General features: G+C 46.4%; 1 protein-coding gene across 2 annotated transcripts in view; it reads left to right on the top strand.

Annotated features, from left to right (window-relative positions):
- Window positions 1-9,723: 9,723 nt before the first annotated feature.
- The window catches only part of si:ch211-278j3.3 (E3 ubiquitin-protein ligase RNF19A), a 139,481-nt gene continuing 125,314 nt past the window's right edge, over window positions 9,724-23,890 (top strand). Inside the window, exon 1 of one of the 2 annotated variants that reach the window (XM_039749483.1) lies at window positions 9,724-9,894. The gene's annotated coding sequence lies outside the window, so the exon portion shown is untranslated. The remainder of the gene's footprint in view (window positions 9,895-23,890) is intronic. The other variant, XM_039749482.1, reaches the window with a different exon arrangement.

Here is a 23,890-nt window from a genome sequence, read left to right as displayed (position 1 = left end):
CCAGCTATTTGGAGCTCCATGGTCGAGGATCTGGAATGCAGAGATAACAAACTCATTTGGAATGGAATTCGTAAAAGCAACATTAATATCTGTAATGTGCCATCCGTTGGAATGACAGATGCAATGCATATGTCTTGATTATATACCATTTGGCACAAGATAGGGGCAGCATGCTGCCTCACAGTAAGGAGATCTGGGTTTGCTTCCTGGGTCCACCCTGCGTGGAGTTTGTATGTTCTCCCCGGTTTCCTCCCACAGTCCAAAGACATGCAGGTTAGGTGCATTGGTGATCCGAAATTGTCCCTAGTGTGTGCTTGGTGTGTGTGCGTGTGTGTGCCCTGCGGTGGGCTGGCACCCTGCCCAGGATTTGTTCCTGCCTTGTGCCCTGTGTTGGCAGGGATTGGCTCCAGGAGAGCCCTGTGACCCTGTGTTAGGATATAGCGAGCTGGATAATGGATGGATGGATGGATGGTACAAGATATCCGTGTGGGATGGTCTTTACGCTAATGGGCGGTCCAAGTACAGGGTGGTCCAGATCTAATTATGCAGATCCAGATCGTCTGTATGACTTTGATTTATTTTAACACAGTTCCTCATGTCGTCAGTTCGCACACTTCTCGGTGGTCCGGGATTTTTCGGGTGATTTTCTATGTAATAAACTTAATAAGTTATAATGTAATAAAAATTGCATAATTAGATCTGGACCACCCTATAGGCTGCCAATGGGATTCATAAAAGCAGTGTCAATGTTTGTGATGCGGCATCTGTTGGAATGATAAATACAATGCATTGTCCATCCATCCATTTTCCAACCCGCTGAATCCGAACACAGGGTCATGGGGGTCTGCTGGAGCCAATCCCAGCCAACACAGGGCACAAGGCAGGAACCAAACCCGGGCAGGGTGCCAACCCACCACAACAATGCATTTTATTTTTACAAAGGTTAGTGATGTGCCATCTGTTGGAATGACAGAGACATAGCAGCTGTGTTTCAATGGGGTTTAATTCTGGGATTTGGCCTGGCCACTCAAAAACTTGTGGAGAGAAGACAAGATAGATATCATGAAGAGTAGGGACACCGTAAGGCAAACTCTGTACATTTTGGTAGGAAGAAAGTAATTGATAGCAACAAGGATGTTTATCCAGATGGTCCAAGATGGCAGTGGAACCCCTTAAGAGGAAGCAAGGGTGGAAGAGGCGTGCTCAGAGTGGATACAGGATAATTCGTACTTCAGTGTACAGCCAAGATAGATGCAGCCAGCATGCCGGAAATTTCCGCTGCCACAACTCAGTCACCTACCACAATACTGCCACCTAGGGGATAGCCATAGAATTTGTTTTGGAGGCAACAGTTTGTGGAAAAAAAAATTATAAATAGACAGTCCATAGTTAGGCCATTATAAAAAAGGTAGAAAGCTGATGTTGTTTTGAAACAAGGACAAGGACAGTGATCGAGATGGCATGATATGGAACCTGCAGGCTCTGGCACTGATGAAGATCGCTGCCCCCAATGGCGTTTCTTCATCACAAGGTGTGTGACTTGTCACAACTCTCCGGACAGCACCACAAGGACATTCTGCCCAACACTGAGCTCAAGAATTGTCACCAACTACCAAATGCATTGTGTGCCACAAGCGTGGGCAGCACAAAGAAACGCATTATAATTACGGCACTTGTGCTTCTCAGCCTGCGCTCGGCACAGCGCCCTCCTCCAAGGGGTCTCATTCAGTTGCAGTCTTTTAGTTGTGCTGCTGTAAAAATAACATAATTAACAGTTTCTTTACACTTTTCATTGGATTTACAGAGTTTTGACAGAGTAATAGTTTGATGGTAACTTTGCCTTCGACTTTCTCTTTTACAATTTGAATCTGCTCCATTGTCAACTGGCCATAGCTCACCAATTAAGTAATGGACAGTGTGAAAAGATTGGACAGGCACAGGAAGAGGGTTTGAGGGCTGCCACTCGTATTTCTTAAATTAGGCTGCCAAAATTGAAAGGTTAGTCCGAGTAGAACAGGTCACAACAGACCTCAGTCCAACAACAGAACAATCGTAACAGGCAAAGATGGCGGTTTTAAAGCTGGGCAGGGGAATTGATGTCGTCAGGACCGGAAATCACGTCATCGGGCTCGGAACCGGAAGTGACGTCATCGAGTCCAGGCAGAATCTCCTGTGGTTGGTCTGCCGATGAAAAAGAGGGAGGATAAGTGCACCCTGCCACCCCCTGGTCTGACATGGAATTATCCCTTTGTGAACCCTTCAGTGGCCACACACACACCAAGCACACACTAGGGACAATTTAGAATTGCCAATGCACCTAACCTGCATGTCTTTGGACTGTGGGAGGAAACCCACGCTGACACGGGGAGAACATGCAGACTCCACACAGGGAGGACCAGGGAGGCGAACCCAGGTCTCCTAACTATGAGGCAGCAGTGCTACCCACTGTGCCACCATGCCTCCCCTGGTTCCTTAACAACTCATTGAAAATGTGCCGTACGCCTCCTGAAAAGCTGGTGAGATGACAAGCAATTGGATATCTGTACGCCTTTGACGTCTCATTAAGTTTGAAAAGGGTCCTGGATCCTGGGTCTTCCCCGGGGCCTCCTCCCGGTTGGACGTGCCCAGAACACCTCACCAGGGAGGCGTCCAGAAGGCATCCTGATCAGATGCCCAAACCACCTCATCTGACTCCTCTCGATGCGGAGGAGCAGCGGCTCAACTCTGAGCCCCTCCCGGATGACTGAGCTCCTCACCCTATCTTTAAGGGAAAGCCCAGACACCCTGCGGAGGAAACTCATTTCAGCCGCTTGTATTCTCCCCATGGGCTCACCACCTATGGGAGGGGCCAAGGAGGTCGGGTGCAGTGTGAGTTGGGTGGTGGCCGGAGGCGGGGACCTTGGCGGTCTGATCCTCGGTACACAAACTGGCTCTTGGGACGTGGAATGTCACCTCTCTGAAGGGGAAGGAGCCTGAGCTAGTGCGCGAGGTCGAGAGGTTCCGGCTAGATATAGTCGGACTCACCTCGACGCACAGCTTGGACTCTGGAACCAATCTTCTTGAGAGGGGCTGGACTCTCTACCACTCTGAAGTTGCCCCGGTGAGAGGCGCCGAGCAGGTGTGGGCATACTTATTGCCCCCCGACTCGGAGCCTGTGCATTGGGGTTTACCCCGGTGGACGAGAGGGTGGCCTCCCTCCGCCTTCGGGTGGGGGGAAGGGTCCTGACTGTTGTTTGTGTGTATGCGCCGAACAGCTGTTTGGAGTATCCACCCTTTTTGGAGTCTCTGGAGGGGTTGCTAGAGGGCATACCTTCTGGGATTCCCTCGTTTTGCTGGGAGACTTCAATGCTCACGTGGGCAATGACAGTGAGACCTGGAAGGGCGTGATTGGGAGGAATGGCCCCCCCGATCTGAACCCGAGCGGTGTTTTGTTATTGGACTTCTGTGCTCGTCACGGATTGTCCATAACGAACACCATGTTCAAGCATAAGGGTGTTCATATGTGCACTTGGCACCAGGACACCCTAGGCCTCAGGTCGATGATCGACTTTGTGGTCGTGTCGTCGGACTTGCGGCCATATCTCTTGCACACTCGGGTGAAGAGAGGGGCGGAGCTGTCAGCGGAAAAGAACATTAGAACATTCTGGACGAGAACAGGCCATTCAGCACAACAAAGCTCGCCAGTCCTGTCCACTTAATTCTTCCAAGAAAACGTCAAGTCGAGTTTTCAAAGTCCCTAAAGTCTCACTGTCTACCACACTACCTGTTCGCTTATTTCAAGTGTCTATCGTTCTTTGTGTAAAGAAAAACGTCCTATTGTTTGTGGGAGATTTCACCTTAACAAGTTTCCAACTGTGTCACCATGTTCTTGATGAACTCATTTTAAAATAACAGTCTCGATCCACTGGACTAATTCACATCATCATTTTAAACACTTCACTCAGGTCTCCTCTTAATCTCCTTTGTCTTAAACTGTAAAGGCTCAGCTCTTTTAATCTTTCTCATAACTCATCCCCTGTAGTCCTCTAATCAGCCTAGTCGCTCCTCTCTGGACCACCTCTAGTGCTGTTATGTCCTTTTTGTAGCCTGGAGACCAAAACTACACACAGGACTCCAGATGAGACCTCACCAGTGTATTATAAAGACTGAGCAGAACCTCCTGTGACTTGTACTGCACACATCAAGGCGCTATATAACCTGACATTCTGTGAGCCTTCTTAATGGCTTCTCAACACTGACTGGCAAGTGATAGCTTAGAGTCCACTATGCCTCTCATAAGGTGGACTTTCGATTTTCTGACGCCCCCATTGTGTATTCAAACCTCACAATTTTACTTCATATGTGTAATATTTTACTTTTATTGACATTAAATTTCATCTGCCACAAATCTGCCCAAGCCTGTCTGCTGTCCAAGTTCTTCTGTAATGATATAACGGATTCCAAATTATGTGCTAATCCACCTATCTTGGTATCATCTGCAGACTTAACCTGATTGTTGTATTCCTATCTAAGTCATTTATAGATATTAAAAATAGCAGCGGCCTCAACACTGGTCACCATTCTGAACATCGGCCAATTCTGATGAGGTTCCTCACACCCACTGCTTACTGTGTCTGAGCCAATTCTGCACCCTCTAAAAACATCACCCTGAACTGCCACTTCTTTTAGTTTGATGCCCACCCTCTCATGTGGCACCTCATCAAATGCTTTCTGAAAGTCCAGATAAATAATATCATAAGCTCCACTTTGATCGTATGCTTTTGTTGCCTCCTCATTGAATTCCAACATGTTAGTAAAACACGACCTCCCTCTTCTGAGCCCATGCTGACTGTTCAGAATAAATCCTGTCCTTGCCATGTGTTGCTCAATCTCATCCTTAATAATTCCTTTCATTAATTTTCCTGTGATGCTTGTTAATCTTACTGGCCTATAGTTGCTTGGCTCTGCCCGGTCACCCTTTTTATATAATGGGATGATATTTGACATTTTCCAGTCCTTTGGAATCTCTCCAGTGCACAGTGACTTCCTAAAAATATGTGCCAAGGGTTTATATCTGCACTCGCTAGCCTCCTTAAGAACACGAGGATAAATATTATCTGGTCCTGGTGATTTGTTTGATTTCAGCTGTTTAATCTGAGCAGTTCTTCTCTCTCTACAATTTCCAAATCTCTCAGTACCCCCTTACTGCTCTGAGGTTATCCACTTGCTCACTTGTGAACACCTCAGAAAAATATAAGTTTAGGGTATCCACTATTTCATTGTCTGAATCTTTTAATTCCCCTTTACTATTTCTGATGCACTTGACCTCCTCCTTGATGTTCTTTTACTACTAAAATACTGAAAGAATCTCTTAGGGTTGTCTTTTGCCTTATCTGCTATATTCCTCTCCAACTGGCTTTGACCGGATGGCACAGTGGCGTGGAGTTTGCATGTTCTCCCCGTGTCTGCGTGGCTTTCCTCCCACAGTCCAAAGACATGCAGGTTAGGTGGATTGGCGATTCTAAATTGTCCCTAGTGTGTGCTTGGTGTGTGGGTGTGTTAGTGTGTGTCCTGCGGTGGGTTGGCGCACTGCCCGGGATGTTCCTGCCTTGTGCCCTTTGTTGGCTGGGATTGGCTTCAGCAGACACCCATGACCCCGTGTTAGGATATAGCTGTGTGAAGAAACAAATGATGGGTCCTTTATAGAAACAGCGCCTCACTGGGACTGTGACGGCCAAGTCAGAAGTTTTCTTTCTTTTTAATTTTCTTGCTATTTTTTTCTTTTGACATACTTCATTAATTCCCCAAGGGGAAATTGTCTTTTCGTGTCACCTTTTGGGGTGAAAGTTATTTTATAACCATTCTGTCTCTCTATTTATCTATTATATAGTGCCTTTCATATCTATCTATCATATAGTGCCTTTCATATCTATCTATCTATCGATCTATTATATAGTGCCTTTCATATCTATCTATCTATCTATCTATTATATAGTGCCTTTCATATCTATCTATCTATTATATAGCGCCTTTCATATCTATCTATCTATCTATTATATAGTGCCTTTCATATCTACAACAACAACAACTTTTTTTATATAGCACATTTTCATATACTGCTCAGAAGAATTAAAGGAACACTTTTTAATCAGAGTATATCATAAAGTCAATGAAACTGATGGGATATTAATCTGGTCAGTTAAGTAGCCGAGGGGGTTGTTAATCAGTTTCAGCTGCTGTGGTGTTAATGAAATTAACAACAGATGCACTAGAGGGGCAACAATGAGATGACCCCCAAAACAGGAATGGTTTAACAGGTGGAGGCCACTGACATTTTTCCCTCCTCATCTTTTCTGACTGTTTCTTCACTAGTTTTGCATTTGGCTACAGTCAGTGTCACTACTGGTAGCATGAGGTGATACCTGGACCCTACAGAGGTTGCACAGGTAGTCCAACTTCTCCAGGATGGCACATCAATACGTGTCATTGCCAGAAGGTTTGCTGTGTCTCCCTGCACAGTCTCAAGGGCATGGAGGAGATTCTAGGAGACAAGCAGTTACTCTAGGAGAGCTGGAGAGGGCCATAGAAGGTCCATAACCCATCAGCAGGACCAGTATCTGCTCCTTTGGGCAAGGAGGAACAGGATGAGCACTGCCAGAGCCCTACAAAATGACCTCCAGCAGGCCACTGGTGTGAATGTCTCTGACTTCATGAGGGTGACCCACGGGCCCCATGTCCTCTAATGGGCCCTGAGCTCACTGCCCAGCAGCATGCAGCTCGATTGGCATTCGCCATAGAATACCAGAATTGGCAGATGCACCACTGGTGCCCTGTGCTTTTTACAGATGAGAGCAGGTTCACCCTGAGCATGTGACAGAAGTGAAAGGGTCTGGAGAAGCCATGGAGAACATTATGCTGCCTGTAACATCATTCAGCATGAGCAGTTTGGTGGTGGGTTAATGATTGTCTGGGGAGGCATATCCATGGAGGGTCACACAGACCGCTACAGGCTTGACAAAGGCACCTTGGCTGCCATTAGGTATCAGGATGAAATCCTTGGACCCATTGTCAGACCCTATGCTGGGACAGTGGCTCCTGGTGCACGACAATTCCTGGCCTCATGTGGTGAGAGTATGCAGGCAGTTCCTGGAGGATGAAGGAATTGATACCATTGACTGGCCACCACACTTTCCTGACCTAAATCCAATAGAACACCTCTGGGACATTATGTTTTGGTCCATCCAATGCCACCAGGTTGCACCTCAGACTGTCCAGGAGCTCAGTGATGCCTTGGTCCAGATCTGGGAGGAGATCCCCCACAACACCATCTGTCATCTCATTAGAAGCATGCACCGATGTTGTCAGGCATGTATACAAGAACACAGGGGCCATACAAAGTGCTGCGTACAATTTGGAGTTGCTGCAATTCAATTTTGGCAAAATGGACTAGCCTGCCACATCATTTTTTCACTCTGATTTTTGGGGCGTCTTTGAATTCAGGGCTCTGTAGGTTGATCATTTTCATTTCCATCAAACGATGTGGCATCCTTTCGTTCCTAACACATTACCTAGTCTATATCAGTATAGATATCCAGGAGGATTTCTTTTTCCCATTGAGATCTGATGTGTTTTCAAAGTGTTCCTTTCATTTTTTTGAGCAGTTTATCTACCTATCTATGTAATAATTTATGTATTTATTTTTTTAAAGGCGCTTCTTCCCCACTGACAAAGTTTTCTCTCTCTCTATGTATATATTCCAAAATCCAAAAATATTTAAAATCAGAAATGCTTCTGTTCCCCAACATTTTCGATTACTGATCCTCAACCTGCATAGCCATGTGGAATGGTATTATTTTATGCTATTTCGAGGGTGCTGGTCATGAATATGAATATATTTTGGATACTTGATTCTTTGTTGGTGGTCCCAGCCCTCTAAGAGCCTGTCCCACAAAGTTAAAAATGCATAAACCTAAAGCATGTGGGTCATCGTTTTAGACAATTTCAAGACCAGTGATTATGAATATGATGTTATTTTCGTTTTTTGATCATTCACTAGGGATCTAGGCCACTATGGACTTCTATCTGAGGGTGAAAAAATGTCATTTATACTACAATTGAGGACATTTAAATATTTGGCATTTAAATTGAAGCACACATTTTAATACTTCAAACACTGGACACAACTATAACTTGTACTTGTTTATTATGTACTTCTACCTCATGAAGTAAATCATCACATCTCTTATGAACACCTGAAATTTGGGCAGTCTATGCTAATTCAGACCTTTTCTTGATGCTTACCTATAAGCTGTTTCAATGCAAGTTCATGTTTTTTTTCTAATACATTTAATCCAGACCAGGGTCGGGTGGGGGTTGCTCGCCACTGATCCTAACTAGCATAGGGTGCAAGGCAGTACCAAACCCCAGACAGGACACCAGTCCATGGCAGGGGCGAACACACACCCACCCACCAAACACACACTAAGGCTGATTAGCATCACCATCTCACCTAACCTGCATGTCCTTGGACAGTGGGAGGAAACCCACGCAGACATGGGGAGACCCCAGGACATGGTCTCCTTACAGTGAGACAGCAGCACTAACAATGCGCTGCCTTAAATAAAATAATAATTATTTGCCGTCCTGGAAATTCAGCAACACAAACTGATGTGATTTTGAGGCACCTAAGTGTCTGGTAATGTCAGCTAAACATGCCAAAATGTTGTTATAAAGAAAGTTTTAAATAATGAATGCATCAGTGATTTTTTTTAATAATATACCTGGAATTGATCTCAAGAGGTGGCGTGGGGTTGGGCGGCATGCACCCCCCTACCCTTCAGACCCCGCCCCCCATCATAATAATAATTTTTTGCATTTATATAGCGCTTTTCTCACTAGTCAAAGCGCTCAGCGATTGCAGGTTAAGGGCCTCGCTCAAGGGCCCAAAAGAGCAGAGTCCTTTTTGGCATTTACGAGATTCGAACCGGAAACCTTCCGATTGCCAGTGCAGATCCGTAGCCTCAGAGCCGACACTCCGCCTAGATACCTCCCCATGTGGAAACCTCAGTTCTTCAAGGGTGGGTTATGTACAATTTGATTCGGATTATAATGTGTCTCGTATTCCAAAGTGGAGTATTGTGCGGCGTAAGCTTTCGGAACTCAAGTCTCGATCCCAGGACTTCTTTCTCTTCACAGTATCCTAACGGAAGAAGCTCAAATATTTGTCACGTATGGACATAAGTGACCCAAGCGGCGTTCCACAGTCGCATTGGCTGGCACAGCATCATCAGTAAGTGGACATCAACACAGTCTGCATTAATCATCTCCAACCCCAAACCCCTCCCCGGTATCCACATTCGCCTTCCCTCCTCATCTTGTTGTCCTTCAGGTCAGCAGCTCACGCATGCGCTCTCTTTAAAAAGCGTTTGAGTCGTCTCCTCTGGAAACAGTTCTCGTTTCAGGCTACCTGACGGAGGCGCTCTCTTTGCGGGTTGGGTTCCGCGTCTTCTCCGTTTCTCCTTGCCCGCTTGCTGTGACGTTAGCACGGGGGTCCGGGAAATACTTGCGATTTTTATGTGACGCATGGGTGAAGCCCCCTTCGTGGATCAGCACTGCGCTTTCAAAATGACACGGACGAAGAGATTAAAAAGAGAGAAAGCGAGCGAGAGAGATGGGCGTGTCGGTGACGTAAGCGGGGCGGTGAACTCGTGGAGAGAAGGGGCGTGGTAAACGTGACGGAGGCGGGGACAGGGGGCAGGCCTAGAGCCTCAGCAGGATCCGAACGCAGATTGCGGTGCTGTGCTCGAAGGTGAGGAGCATCCACGGAGGAGCGCCGTGTAGTATGTCGCCGCACAGGAGGGGCCGCTTCGCTTGGAGTCTGGCGTATCTTTTCTAAAAAAAAAATAATAACAAAAGGTACGTGCTTCTTGTGCTGTAAACCAACGGGCCCGGCCGCTGCATGACGAAAGAGTCCAGTCTCGACCTTTCGGGGGCTTTTTACTGCTGAATAGGGGCTGATCGATGATCGTACGGGGGGTTGGGGGTTGGACTGGTGATGCGGGAATTGATGCTCCTTATGGAACTATAGCTGCTTACTCCAGCTCAGTATGTGGCACATCGCTTTTACTCTGGGATGTGATGATCTGAAGGAGAAACACGTCATCCGGTGCAGGTACAATCTGGAAAGTGACCTTCCATTACCAATGAGTCCGAATGACACCACCCTCCTGCGTTTTGGCAACAGAAGACAGCCCAGCAATTCATTATTAATATTTGTCTGTCTATGAATTTGGCGTCCGTCCTCGGTGAGACATTGCTTGGAAAGTTGCCCCCTTTCTGCCTTGGCAATGTCCAGTAAATGCCCCATCTGCGTTGCCATCATGTGGAATTCTATCCGTGCAGAACAGGTATTTTGTGAAGAGAGAAACAGATCTTTCATTAAAAAAGAAAAGGTCGATTTTTTCAGTCCGGTGTAGAGTACTGCATGGCATCGTAGTGAGCATTTGGTCAATTTCACCAATTAAAGTTTGTCAGCAGAGTGGCATCTGTTGTCCAGTGATTAGAGGAATCATGTCATAGTGCTTAGTCTGTGGATCGATGGCTGGCAGGGTTGCCTTCTGACTGTGGTTTCTGGTGTCTTTGTACAGTCCAAAGACTTTCTGACAGGTTCTTCAATGTCCTGAAATTGTTGTGGTTTGAGCGCGTCTGCCTGCTGATGTACTACCCAGTAGTGGTCCCTGCTTTGTATCCATTGGTTCTGGGGTAGGCTTTGCATTACTAGGGTTCTGCAGTAGAAAAGTAGATTCAGAAATGTCCTGATGGAAGAAGGCGTTGTTTGTTGACTGGAGGGGGTGGCCTTGGGCTTCACCATAAATTCCAAGTACACCAAGGAGATCAAGTGATTAGGGGTGTGTTACAACAACAAGAGAAAGAGTTAATAAACAAAGCCAAAAAGACAGGATAAAGTAATGAACAGGTTATCCACCTGAAGCTGAGCATGTTTGGGACCAGACAGCACTGGGATGGGAGAACATCTAGGAAAAGCTGGAGATGCTGCTGAGGCCAGCAGGAGGCGCTTAGCCTGTGATCTATTGCAGTGACGGGGACACTAGGCTGTACAAAGTGGCGTAGTCCTTCAGATGAGACATAAAACTGAGGTCCCGACTCTCTGATGTCATAAAAGATCCCCATGCATCTTTCATAAACAGTAGGGTGCTTCCCGATGTCCTGGCTAAACTTCTCACCACAACCTGGTCATTCTGGCCTTCTAATCATCCCCTGTCCCTTACTAGCTAACTGTCCCTCTCACCCCTTCACCATCTAATTAGCTAATGTGTGGTCAGTGCACTGGCACATAAATGGCTGCCGTCGCATTGTCCAGGTGGATGCTACACATTGGTGGTGATTGAAGTGCATCCACACTAGCTATGTAAAGCGCCTTGATTAGGAGAAGAGCACTATATAAATGTAATTATTAATCTTTTATTATTATTATTAACCAAATGTACCCTGTTTCCCTTTCAGCACACCAGGTCCCTCTACTGTCTTAATTGTTCCCTCTACTTGCACCTCAAGGTGACATCAGAATCAGAATTCACTTTATTGGTCAGGTACACTAATGTGTACAAGGAATTTGTCTTGATAGTGTTGGTGCAACACACAAGGACAACATAGTATACAAAAAATGAATATATAAAGATGTAAAACGACAAAATATGTTGCAGCACACAATGGCAGTACAAAATATAAAGAGAAAAAATAGGATTTCAAAAGTTCAGGTAGTCTAGTGTGCAGTTAATACATAGAAACTGAGTAGAAACGCAGGCCTGATTATGCAGCTTCTAGTTGTTTGGTATGTCAGAATTCTATTTACATTTACTTATTTGGCTGACGTCTTTATCCAAGGTGACTTACAACATTTATTTGGTTGCATTTCTTTTTGGTTTTCCAGTTGGAGCACAGGTGGGTCAAATGGCTTGCTCATGGTCACACACTGGTGTCATTAGCAAGATTTGAACCCACAACATCAGTGTTTGATGTCCAAAGCCTTAACCACTACACCACACTGCCTGCCAGCTTCAGTTGCTGATCTCACCGGCAGACCAAAAAAATTACTGGGTACGTCAAATATAGTGGCTCTGAGCTGACATTCCAGCATAGCCGTCCTCGCCCCTTTTGTGACAGAAAATAATGTTCTACCTAATGATGCGGTCTGTCTGTCCATTATATGGTGCCTATCATATCTATCTATCTATCTATCTATCTATCTATCTATCTATCTATCTATCTATTATATAGGGCCTTATCTATCTATCTATTATATAGTGCCTTTCACATCTATTTATCAATCTTTCTATCTATCTATCTATCTATCTATCTATCTATCTATCTATCTATCTATCTATCTATCTATCTATTATATAGTGCCTTTTATATCTATCTATCTATATCAGGGGTCCCCAACCGGTCCTGGAGGGCACCAGTGGCTGCAGGTTTTCCTTATAACTGTTTTCTTAATTGGTGACCAGTTTTTGCTGCTAATTAACTTCTATTGAATTGGCTTCCTTCGTCTGTTGTGCAGCGTAAGCTGTCACTAAACAAAGCTAAGTTATTTCTTCTATGTGATTTCTTACTGCCATATCACTAAGGGAGGGGTATCGCCCTTTTTATTTTATATCTATATAGTTCCGGGTTATGTAACGAGCCTCAATTGCAAAAGAACTCATTCCAAGGGAGCTAATGCTCTCTGCTGGATACAGCTAGCGATACCTTTTTGTTTATTGATTTTGAAAGTTTGTCTTGTTTCACTACTGCACTGGCGGAGCCGCGGGGGACAGCTAGTTTTTATATATAAAAATTCTTGTTTGCTCTTGTTCCTAGTGTAAGGGACGGCCAGGAGTCTGTCCCAGCCAGGACACCCCCATTTGCAAGGACAGGGGGATATGATATGCTCAGGGCATTGTCTTCCCCCAAAAACATTAGATGGCAGGCTCTTAGGGTTGCAGCAGCACCACCACGAATTCCCACAGGGCATCATAGGAGTTGGAGTTTGTAGGCTTAGCCCTGTATGGGTGCCATGGGGTGCTGCCAAGGGCTGCTGTGGGATCTTGAGAGTCCTACTCTGTTTGGCTTCCGCCTCACATGAAAGCACTTCTGGGTCATGCTAACGGACCACCTGAAGTACCCCCAGGTACAGCATTAAATAAGCCCACTGCCTTCATTCCGGGAGCCAGAGTCAGGAGATGGAGGACAAAGCTTGCTGGGGGAGGAGTGGAGGCTGAAGGAGACAGAGAGAGAAGGGAGAGATGAACAGAAAGAAGCAAAGTGTGCTCATTGTACTCATAGTACTGTGCTTGGTGCTGCACTGGTGGTAAATGATTTGGGAAGCGTTTCCCACTGAAATAAAGCCTTGTGTGGTTGTTGTGCCAAATTTGTGTCGGGTTTGGGGAGCTAGTGTACCCCCTGGTGGCCACACTAGACAAGGTTTGATGGTTTCCCCCATAGTGGGTGTTTTTGGGACTACGTGCTTTGAAACATTTGAGTTCTTAGGCCTCCTTAGTCTCGCCCAGCCAGATGTGTAATCTACACGTCTGGAGACAACCATGAGTGAATTGTGCTTCAGACTGGGTGGGCTCAGTTGGACAGCCCACTGAATGCCACATTTCTAAACCAGTCCAACGTCTCATGAAGGCGGAGCTCAAATTAGGGGCGGGGATTTTTATCTGTGGAGATCAGAGGTGCTGTCGTTAACCTGGTGCAGCGGAGAGCAACCTTCTGTTTAAGACGAACCATCTATGAAAGTCTCCTAAAAAATACCCTATTAGACATAGAAATGCTCTTTGCACATCTCTATATATATAAAATCCAACATCTGTCTTTCTGTCTGTATGTCTATCTGTCTGCTTTTCACAAGCGAACTACTTAACAGATTTAGATCGTTTTTGTTCTGTAATTTGCTTGAACATTTCAGTTGATTTTGCGACTTCTCTCATCGCGCTAAGAATCACAGTTTGCTTGCAGGAGCGATATATTCGCGCTAATCCGAGACAGAGGCTGCAGGCCGGTGGAGGGCGAGGCGTGACATCAGGAGTTGGGAGCTGGGCAGGACCCTCCTCGCTGTCCTGTTTCACTTCTACACGGTTGGACGGCTAGTTTTAAAAATAAACATAACCTGATGCAAGGAAAAAACCTTTGTGTACCATCAGATTATACACTGGCATTCGACGGCATCGATGTGTCGAGTGGTAAACGTGAATGATGTGTTGCCGTGGGTGCCATGTGTGCTCCCTGTTGTTCAGCATTACTACAACAGTGTAGGAGTCGTTGTAAGCTTGAAAAGAATTGGCAGCCATGTTTACGAAAATCTTCTTATTCTTCTTTCGGCTGCTCCCGTTAGGGGTTGCCACAGTGGATCATCCTCTTCCATATCTTTCTGTCCTCTACATTTTGCTCTGTCACCCCCATCACCTGCATGTCCTCTCTCACCACATCCATAAACCTTCGCTTAGGCCTTCCTGTTCTCCTCTTCCCTGGCAGCTCAATCCTTAGCATCCTTCTCCCAATATACCCCTCGTCTCTCCTCTGCACATGTCTAAACCAACACAATCTCACCTCCCTGACTTTGTCTCCCAACTGTCTAACCTGAGCTGACCCTCTAATGTCCTCATTTCTAATCCCGTCCATCCTCGTCGTCACACCCAATGCAAATCTTACCATGTTTAACTCTGCCACCTCCAGCTCTGTCTCCTGTGCCACCATCACCAACCCAAATAATATAGCTGGTCTCACTACTATCCTGTAGACCTTCCCTTTTACTCTTGTTGATGTCCGTCTGTTACAAATCACTCCTGACACTCTTCTCCACCCTTTCCACCCTGCCTGCACTCTCTTCTTCACCTCTCTTCCACAATCCCCATTACTCTGTACTGTTCATCCCAAGTATTTAAACACATCCACCTTCGCCAACTCTACTCCCTTCATCCTCACCATTCCACTGACCTCCCTCTCATTCACACACATGTATTCTGTCTTGGTGGTCCTACTGACCTTCATTCCTCTCCTCTCCTGAGCAGATCTCTTCCTCTTCAGGTTCTCCAAATTTCTGCTCCCTGCTCTCACTACAGATCACAATGTCATCAGCAAACGTCATAGTCCACGGGGACTCCTGTCTAATCTCATCTGTCAACCTGTCCATCACCATTGCAAATAAGAAAAGGGCTCAGAGCCGATCCCTGATGTAATCCCACCCCGTCACTCCTACTGCAGACCTCACCACGGTCACACTTCCCTAGTATATATCCTCATATATAGTACTCTTACATACTTCTCTGCCACTCCCGACTTCCTCATACAATACCACAGCTCCTCTCGGTCACCCTGTCATATGCTTTCTCCAGGTCCACAAAGACACAAAGCAACTCCTTCTGGCCTTCTCTAAACTTCTCCATCAACATCCTCAGAGCAAACATCACATCTGTGGTGCTCTTTCTTGGCATGAAACCATCCTGCTGCTCACTAATCATCACCTCCCTTCTTAACTGACCTTCCACTACTCTTTCCCATAACTTCATGCTGTGGCTCATCAGTTTTATCCCCCTGTAGTTAATACAGCTCTACACATCCCCCTTATTCTTAAATATCGCCACCAGCACACTTCTTCTCCACTCCTCAGGTATCCTCTCACTTTCCAAGATTCCATTAAACAATCTGGTTAAAAACTCCACTGCCATCTCTCCTAAACACCTCCATGCTTCCATAGGTATCTCATCTGGACCAACGGCCTTTCCATTTATGAAAATATGAACTGCAAAATACGCAAATGGCCTGCTATTAAGAGGGCAGATAACAAAGAGCCACAGGAGATACAAATTTCAGGGTTCAAAACACCCGAATCAACAAATCGGCCTAACAACACCAGCCGATGCACAGATGAGGCTGCACAACCTCCACCATCTGACTGCTCATCTAAACGACTAACTAAGGAAATTTAATATTACTGTCCAATTGGAATTTCAAACATGCCAAGACAAAATGGCTGCCGGCTTTTAACACGGTGTATATCTATAGAGCGCAAGGCTTTTCTAAACTCTGTTGGATGTTGTTATGCTGTATTGTAACGTAGTAACCAAAATGTCAGGAAGACATCGCGGTAGACAGAAGCAGTCAGTAGCTGTGGTGGTCTACATTGTGGACACTAGAGGGCACTCCTGCTGCCCAAATTCGGACACAGACAGACCAGGTCACAAGTTTAGCACATACCTTTTTTTTAATTTTTTACACGTGGGAAACACTTACCCTCGTTTCCCACCTTCACAGCACAGTTCCCAGCACAAACGCAGTACACACAGTGCACTTCTCTTCTTCTTTTCTTTCTCTCTATTTTTTGTCTTCTCCTCTTTCCACCTCCCAGAGTACTGTAGTGACAGCTGGTTTCCTTTATAGGGCACCCGGAAGTGCTCTAGGTGCTTGATGACCTGGGTGTGACGAAAGTGCTGCAACTGCAGATTTACAATTCTCCAGGTGCCCTCTGGTGGTGGCTACGGGTCCCTAGCAGGGTTGGGCTTCCAAGGTCCAAACCCATGGCACTGCTGCAAGCCAGGGAGGCTGCCCTGTAGCATTCCGGGGGGAGGTAATGCCCTGGATAAGCAGTATAGAGGCCTCCCATCCGCCACAATGTGTATGTGTGCCTCTTCTGTCACCGCGCTTATGGCAATCTTCTGTGCTGCTGAGCTTCTGAATGGATGACAGCAACTTTAACTTTTTATTTTCTTTTGGCGGCAAGTTGTTTTAATTTCTTTTGCTCTCTCCCTAAAACCCCAGCGGCGGTTTGAACTTCATGAACTGGAGAAATGAAAGAGGGTGGGTGTTTCAGGAAGAGGGCGGAGCCTTTGCCATGGCGGGGTTTGCCGCTGTTCACTACACACTTTCTAGTGGGGTTGTCTCCAGATGTGGATTCTAGTTTGAGAATCACGTGTGGCCCCACAAGACTTCGATTACATGAGATAAGTTTTATTTATCTCAAGGGGAACATTCAGAAGCATACAACACTAAAAACAAGAATACAGACTCGCAGGACTGATGATACAGCCAATCAATCACTCAGTCGATAAGTAAATAAATACATAAAAATAAATTTAACGGGTGGAAGCATTGAATTTGTCTGATAGCAGAGGGCAGAAAAGACCCCACTGTGGTGGGAATGAGCTTGTGGCTAAAAGTGCTCCAAGATGGAGCGCCTCCTGGAAGGAATGGAGGGGATTTTTTCACGATGACATCTGATTTTGGCACTCCTCCACCAGTCCAGTCTGTCCAGTGATGGTGCAGGCTTTCCTGATATGTTTGGCGTTGCCCATCTTTTGTTCAGGTATTTCCCATCTTTTGAGCTCAGTTTGCTTGACATGGAGACCGCAGAGTACAACTCCACACTGGCTCCTCTAGGCTGGTAGAACATTTTCAGCAGCTTGATGCAAACATCAAAAGACCTGAGTCTCTCCTCAGGAGGTCCAGCCTGGTTTGGCCCAGTGCCACCATGTTGTCAGAGCAGCCCAGTTGGTTGTTTACGTGAACCCCTAGTCCATAACACATTGGATTGTCCATTATTGTTACAGAGCACTTCCTTTTGTGCTCCACAGAGCTTTCTTTTGTTGCAGAGTCAGGCCAGTCAGGTTGGGAAGCAGGCACTGGTACAACGTGTTGCCGTACCCACCACATGACGAAAACGGCTCAGGATCCCCATGCAGAGACACAGTCCAGGCCCCCACTCCAGAAATAACCCTCTATCTGCCACAGGCAGGTGCTATGTGTGTGCCACCTTGGCCTGGTCCAGCCACTCGGGCCTTCAACAATTGTGCCAGATCACCCTCGGGGAGTCACGCCAAATGGCCGTGGTGCTGAAACTGACACTCCCCTCACAATGCAGGTCATGTGCCTCATTTGGGACTCTGTGAGCAACAGAGTCAAACCAGCAGTATCCCAGGATTCTGTCCCAGGTATGACGTTAAATTGCACCCGGCCCTGCAAGCGGTCCTCCAACTTGCAGAGAAATCATGGGGGTTGGTGGCAGGATTGGCACTCCAGCCACCGTAAATAAAGCTTCACGCAGCTATGAGACGACAGTCAGAACCGTCAGAGGTCCAATGGGGTCAGTCCTGTTGTGGATCAGAACTCTAAACAAATCCAAATCCTATTATGTGATATCATCCACTGCTAAATTCTGCTCCATACTTGTAAAATTTTTATTTTTATACTGTATTGAGGATTTGTTCTGTGTATTGTATTGTATTGTATTGTATTGTATTGTATTGTATTGTATTGGCCCTTCATTTTGACACCCACTGCACGCCCAACCTACCTGGAAAGGGGTCTCTCTTTGAATTGCCTTTCCTGAGGTTTCTTCCATTTTTTCCCTACAAGGGTTTTTTGGGAGTTTTTTTCTTGTCCTCTTAGTGAGTCGAGGCTGGGGGGCTATCAAGAGGCAGGGTCCGTTCAAGCCCATTGCGGCACTTCTTGTGTGATTTTGGGCTACAAAAAAATAAATTGTATTGTATTGTGTGGTGCTGTGGCATCGCCCACTGCACGACAGCACTTGGGTCCGAATTTGGAACGTCTTGATTCTCCGGGAAGGTTTACAGAGCATTTTGAAACTAGTAAAATCTTTTAGTTTATGAGGATGCTGTTGTGAAACCAACCCTGACACAGACAGACCGATGCAGGAGGCACAAGTGCAAGCACATGCTGTATTTTTTTTCTTTTTTTTTCCTTGTTTCCCACAACCCCAGCACAGTCCAAGCAACCACAACACAATTTCTTCTTTTTCTCTTTCTCTTTTTCCTTCCTCCACTCCTCCGGTCAAGCTTTGTCTCCCTCCTCCCGACACTGGCTCCCGGAGTAGTGTCTGCTGGATCCTTTTATAAGGCACCCAGAAGTGCTTCAAGTGCTTGATGGCCTACCTCCGGCAGCACTTGTTGTGGCAAAAACAAGCTACTCATAGTCTCAGGAAATGGCAGCAGGATCAAGTTTTATTGCATGATGCATCTTCTTCTTTTTCTTTCAGCTGCTCCCATTTGGGGTTGCCACAGCAGATCATCTCCTTCCATATCTTCCTGTCCTCATCATCTTGCTCTGTCACATCCACCACCTGCATGTCCTCTCTCACCACATCCATAAACCTTCTCTTAGGCCTTCCTCTTCTCCTCTTCCCTGGCAGCTCTATCCTTAGCACCCTTCTCCCAATATACCCAGCATCTCTCCTCTGCACATGTCCAAACCAACGCAGTCTCGCCTCTCTGACTTTGTCTCCCAACTTGAGCTGACCCTTTAATGTCCTCATTTCTAATCCTGTCCATCCTCGTCACACCCAATGCAAATCTTACCATCGTTAGCTCTGCCACCTCCAGCTCTGTCTCCTGTGCCACCGTCACCAACCCATATAACATAGCTGGTCTCACTACCACTATTGCTGTTGATACCTGTCTGTCACAAATCACTCCTGACACTCTTCTCCACCCTGCTTACACTCTCTTCTTCACTTCTCTTCCACAATCCCCATTACTCTGTACTGTTGATCCCAAGTATTTAACCTTCGCCAACTCTACTCCCCTCATCCTCACCATTTTTCTGACCTCTCATTCACACACATGTATTCTGTCTTGGTGGTCCTACTGACCTTCATTCCTCTCCTCTCTAGAGCAGATCTCCACATCTCCAGGGTCTCCTCAACCTGCTCCCTACTATCGCTACAGATCACAATGTCATCCGCTAACATCACAGTCCACGGGGACTCCTGTCTAATCTCGTCTGTCAACCTGTCCATTACCATTGCAAATAAGAAAGGGGCTCAGAGCCGATCCCTGATGTAAGCAATGCATACAGGGACTCAAATCAAGAGAGATGAGCAATTAGCAAATTCAGCGAGCTTTACATTTATTACAATTTTTTATCACTTATGCAAAATGCTCTCCTCCTTTTGGCTCTCCCCACCATTACCTAATGTCCATCACTTGACCGAAACTGCCATCATCACTTCATATCCTGTGGAGGTGTCCGAAACTTATTTATCAATCGATTCCCACCAGTAAGTCGGTGTGGATGCTGGAGGCGCTGTTGCCCCGTGAAACCCACCAGACAGACGTCCAAGACACACTTGTAAAAAGCACCAAGTATAATATTTAATATTTTCTTAAATATAGTGCACAAAGCACCACACACCACAATTAACAATAAATCAATAATCACTATTCAACAATCCTCCACTCCCAGCAGCTTCGTCACCCAACCTCCCAACTCCGGCTCACTTGCGGGGTCTGCATCAGTCCTTTAAATAGTCCTTGACCCGGAAGTGTTCCTTCTCTTCTTCTGGGTCAAATGCCACATCATCCGTTTTCAAGCAGCCTGGAAGTACTGTGGGCTTTCAATCTCGTGACGCCGAAGTACTTCTGGGTTATAAGAAATGTAGGAGTCCCCAGGTCCTTTATGAGCTCCCCTGTTAGCACCCACGACACCCAACAGGGCTGAGAAAATGGACTCCATGACCCATGATGCCCTGAGGGAATACGGGGTACATCTACCATCCAGGGGAGCTGCCACCTGACATCCTGGAGGAGGCAGTGTCCTGGAAATGCTGCCCTTCTCCACTCTTTTAGTTCTAGGATGTCCCGGCCATCTATCACAGTCGGAATCGACTGGCGGCACCCCTAAAACAATAATGCTTTTTCTTATAAACTACAATTTCCTTGACTTGGCATCACCTGTCCAGGTAGGCAGACAGGATGGCAGAGTGGAAGTGGAAACTAACGGCCTATCTGGTTTTTCTGTCATGGCCAATGCCTTCGTGACTTGCATTTCTTAAAACAATGGCCCGTGTAGCCCTCTAAAAGTACACGCTGTCCAGCCAGATATTGTTGGTTTATAGTTGCAAAAAGAAAATTAATAAAAGAGGCAGGCGAGGGGTTTTTATGCTTTAACCCTTACTATACTAGCGTGCATTAGGATATAATACTTTATTTTCATATATGCTTATGATTCTCTTTGAATGTACGCAAATCATCAACTTTAAGAATCTTCTTTTCTACACACTTACGGGTGTGGCTGAAGAACCGCTATGGATGACAGCCAGAGTGCTTTGCCCGGCTGGGACGCCCTGACCATGGAAGGACCCGGAGGAGAGAGTATTTTTCAGGACAGTTTCTCCCCCAGGCCGACAGAGGGCAGCCCCCATTTGGTTTCCAGTGGAGCCATGGGTCATGAGCATGGGCGCTCAACCCTGTTTTTTTTTCATGGCGCTTTCCAGGGCCCTAGTTGGCCACACTTTGGCTGGAAGAAGCTCGGTTGGGCACCTGGAGCACTTCCGGGTGCCCCATAAAAGGGAGCCAGAGTCGGGAGGAAGAGTGGAGGCGAATGGACTGGTGGTAGAGAAGGAAGGGACGGTGTTGTGTTGTGTGGTGATTTGTGTGCTGTGTTTTTGGGAGCTCCCCAATTGTAAATAAACATGTGCCGGGTGCTAACACTGTCTCCTGTCCGTCTGTGTCCGGGTTGGCTTCACACCGCCCATACGGGCAGTAGCATCCTCTGGCGTCCAGCATCCCCCCCCGGATCCCAGCAGGGCTGTATTCAACTTCAATTCCCATGAAGCCCTGCAGGAGTCTGAGGCACCGCTGCAACCCCCTTGGGGGCTGCCACCTAACGCTCCGGGAGAGGTAATGCTCTGGCCACACTTCCTCCCCCAGTCCCGGCCATCTGCCACGCTGCGTTTGCCCTTATATCTATCCGGGGTTTGATGGTAAATCCCCCTCTAAGCAGGCATCCCAGTCCATAACAGGAGGCAAGTGATGAACAGATTGCTGGGATCGCCCTGCTCTTCCCGTCCTTTAGGCCCTTGATTATGAACGATGTTCCATTTAATGAAGCACTCCAGGCTGCCACATGTCACCTTGGCTGTCCTGTTGTTTTGATCACCCACGACGAGAATGGACGAGTTTTTCTATGATAGGAGTGCTCGACGTCGAGTCTGTTGCTGCCTTCCACGCTTCTTGCGGACATAATCTCTGTTCTCCTGACAACAGCCGAGGCAACACAAAAAAAAAAAAGGATTTAAAAATGGGGCCGTTGTTCGTATCTTATCGCGTGCTGCTTAGCGATGTGTCAACTGCTCCCTGTAACCGCAACACCCCCACACTGGCTGAATCATAATTCCCAATTACTCCTCGCAACGTGAAAGAGCTTTTGTGAACAGTGAAACCCTTTGAGCCGAGAGCTTTAATTCAAAGCAGCTTTGCACGATTACACAAACAAGTTGAATACGCTAATAAAGCAGCGGGGAGGGTGGGATGGAATTACGCCGCCTGCCTCTGAGAGCCCCTCTGTGGAGCTCAGCCCGGAGCTGTCACTTGTTTGTCCTTCGTGTACCCTCGGTGGCCACTTCATTAGGTCCACCTGCTTGTAATTACAACTAGTCAGTTATGTGGCTACAGCTCGACCTGCAGTGGTGTCTTCCAGCCCTTGTGGCATCACTGGTTTTTGACATGGGGGGGGGGGACCCCTCTGTGAATTTAGCATGATGGTCAAAGTGTTACATGAATCAAGTTGGAGGATTTAGGAGTCATAGTGGACTCTAAGCTATCGACTGCCAGTCAGTGTTCAGAAGTCATTAAGAAGGCTAACAGAATGTCAGGTTATATAGCGCCTTGATGTGTGCAGTACAAGTCACAGGAGGTTCTGCTCAGTCTTTATAACACACTGGTGAGGCCTCATCTGGAGTCCTGGGTGCAGTTTTGGTCTCCAGGCTACAAAAAGGACAAAACAGCACTAGAGAAGGTCCAGAAAAGAGCGACTGGGCTGATTAGAGGGCTACAGGGGATTACAAAATCATTGAATTGGCAGATAATCTTGAATCCGTTGAAGCATCACAGGGGGAATTGGACAGCAGACAGGCTTGAGCAGATTTGTGGAAGATAAAATTTAATGTCAGCAAATCATAGGAAGTAAAAATGTGAGGTTTGAATACACAATGGGAGCAATGTTCCCTCTAAGCTGAGCGCGTGAGCGATCGCTCACACGAATTCAGAGCGTTGCTCATACTTCCCGCACGATCGCTCATTCCGACGGCGTTGCTCGTACTTATCGTGAAAATTGGTGCTCATAAATTTTTGGCTTAAATAAAATGTCGCTCCTTAGAGGGAACATTGAATGGGAAGCCTGAAAATTGAGAGTCCATGTTATGACAAGGATTTAGGAGTTGTAGTGGACTCTACATGATCAACTGCCAGACGGTGTTCAGAAGCCATTAAGAAGGCAAACAGAATGTCAGGTTATATAGCGCCTTGATGTGTGAAGTACAAGTCACAGGAGGTTCTGCTCAGTCTTTATAACACACTGGTGAGGCCGCATCTGGAGTCCTGGGTGTAGTGTTGGTCTCCATAAAGACATAGCAGCACAAGAGAAGACCAGAGAAGAGCGACCAGGCTGATTAGAGGGCTACAGGGGATGAGTTATGAGGAAAGATTAAAAGAGCTGAGCCTTTACAGTTTAAGACAAAGAAGATTAAGAGGAGACCTGAGTGAAGTGTTTAAAATTATGAAGGGAATTAGTACAGTGGATTGAGACGGTGACTTTAAAATGAGTTCATCAAGAAGACACAGTTGGAAACTTGCTAAGGGTAAGTGTCACACAAACATTAGGAAGCTTTTCTTTACACAAAGGACGATAGACACTTGGAATAAGCGACCAAGTAGTGTGGTGGACAGTAAGACTTTAGGGACTTTCAAAACTCGACTTGATGTTAGCAAGCACGGCATCCTCAAAATGACAAGAATCTGAGAATGCAATCAAGAGAGGAAACGCCGAGCAAGAGAAGTGCAGACACACAATGAGGTGACCAAGGAATGAGTTAGGAGGACTTTTGAGGGTCGTCTTCAAA

Source organism: Polypterus senegalus, chromosome 3 (assembly GCF_016835505.1).
Source record: "Polypterus senegalus isolate Bchr_013 chromosome 3, ASM1683550v1, whole genome shotgun sequence".
NCBI classification, from domain to species: Eukaryota; Metazoa; Chordata; class Cladistia; order Polypteriformes; family Polypteridae; genus Polypterus; species Polypterus senegalus.
This window is presented reverse-complemented; position numbering and strand designations above follow the sequence as displayed.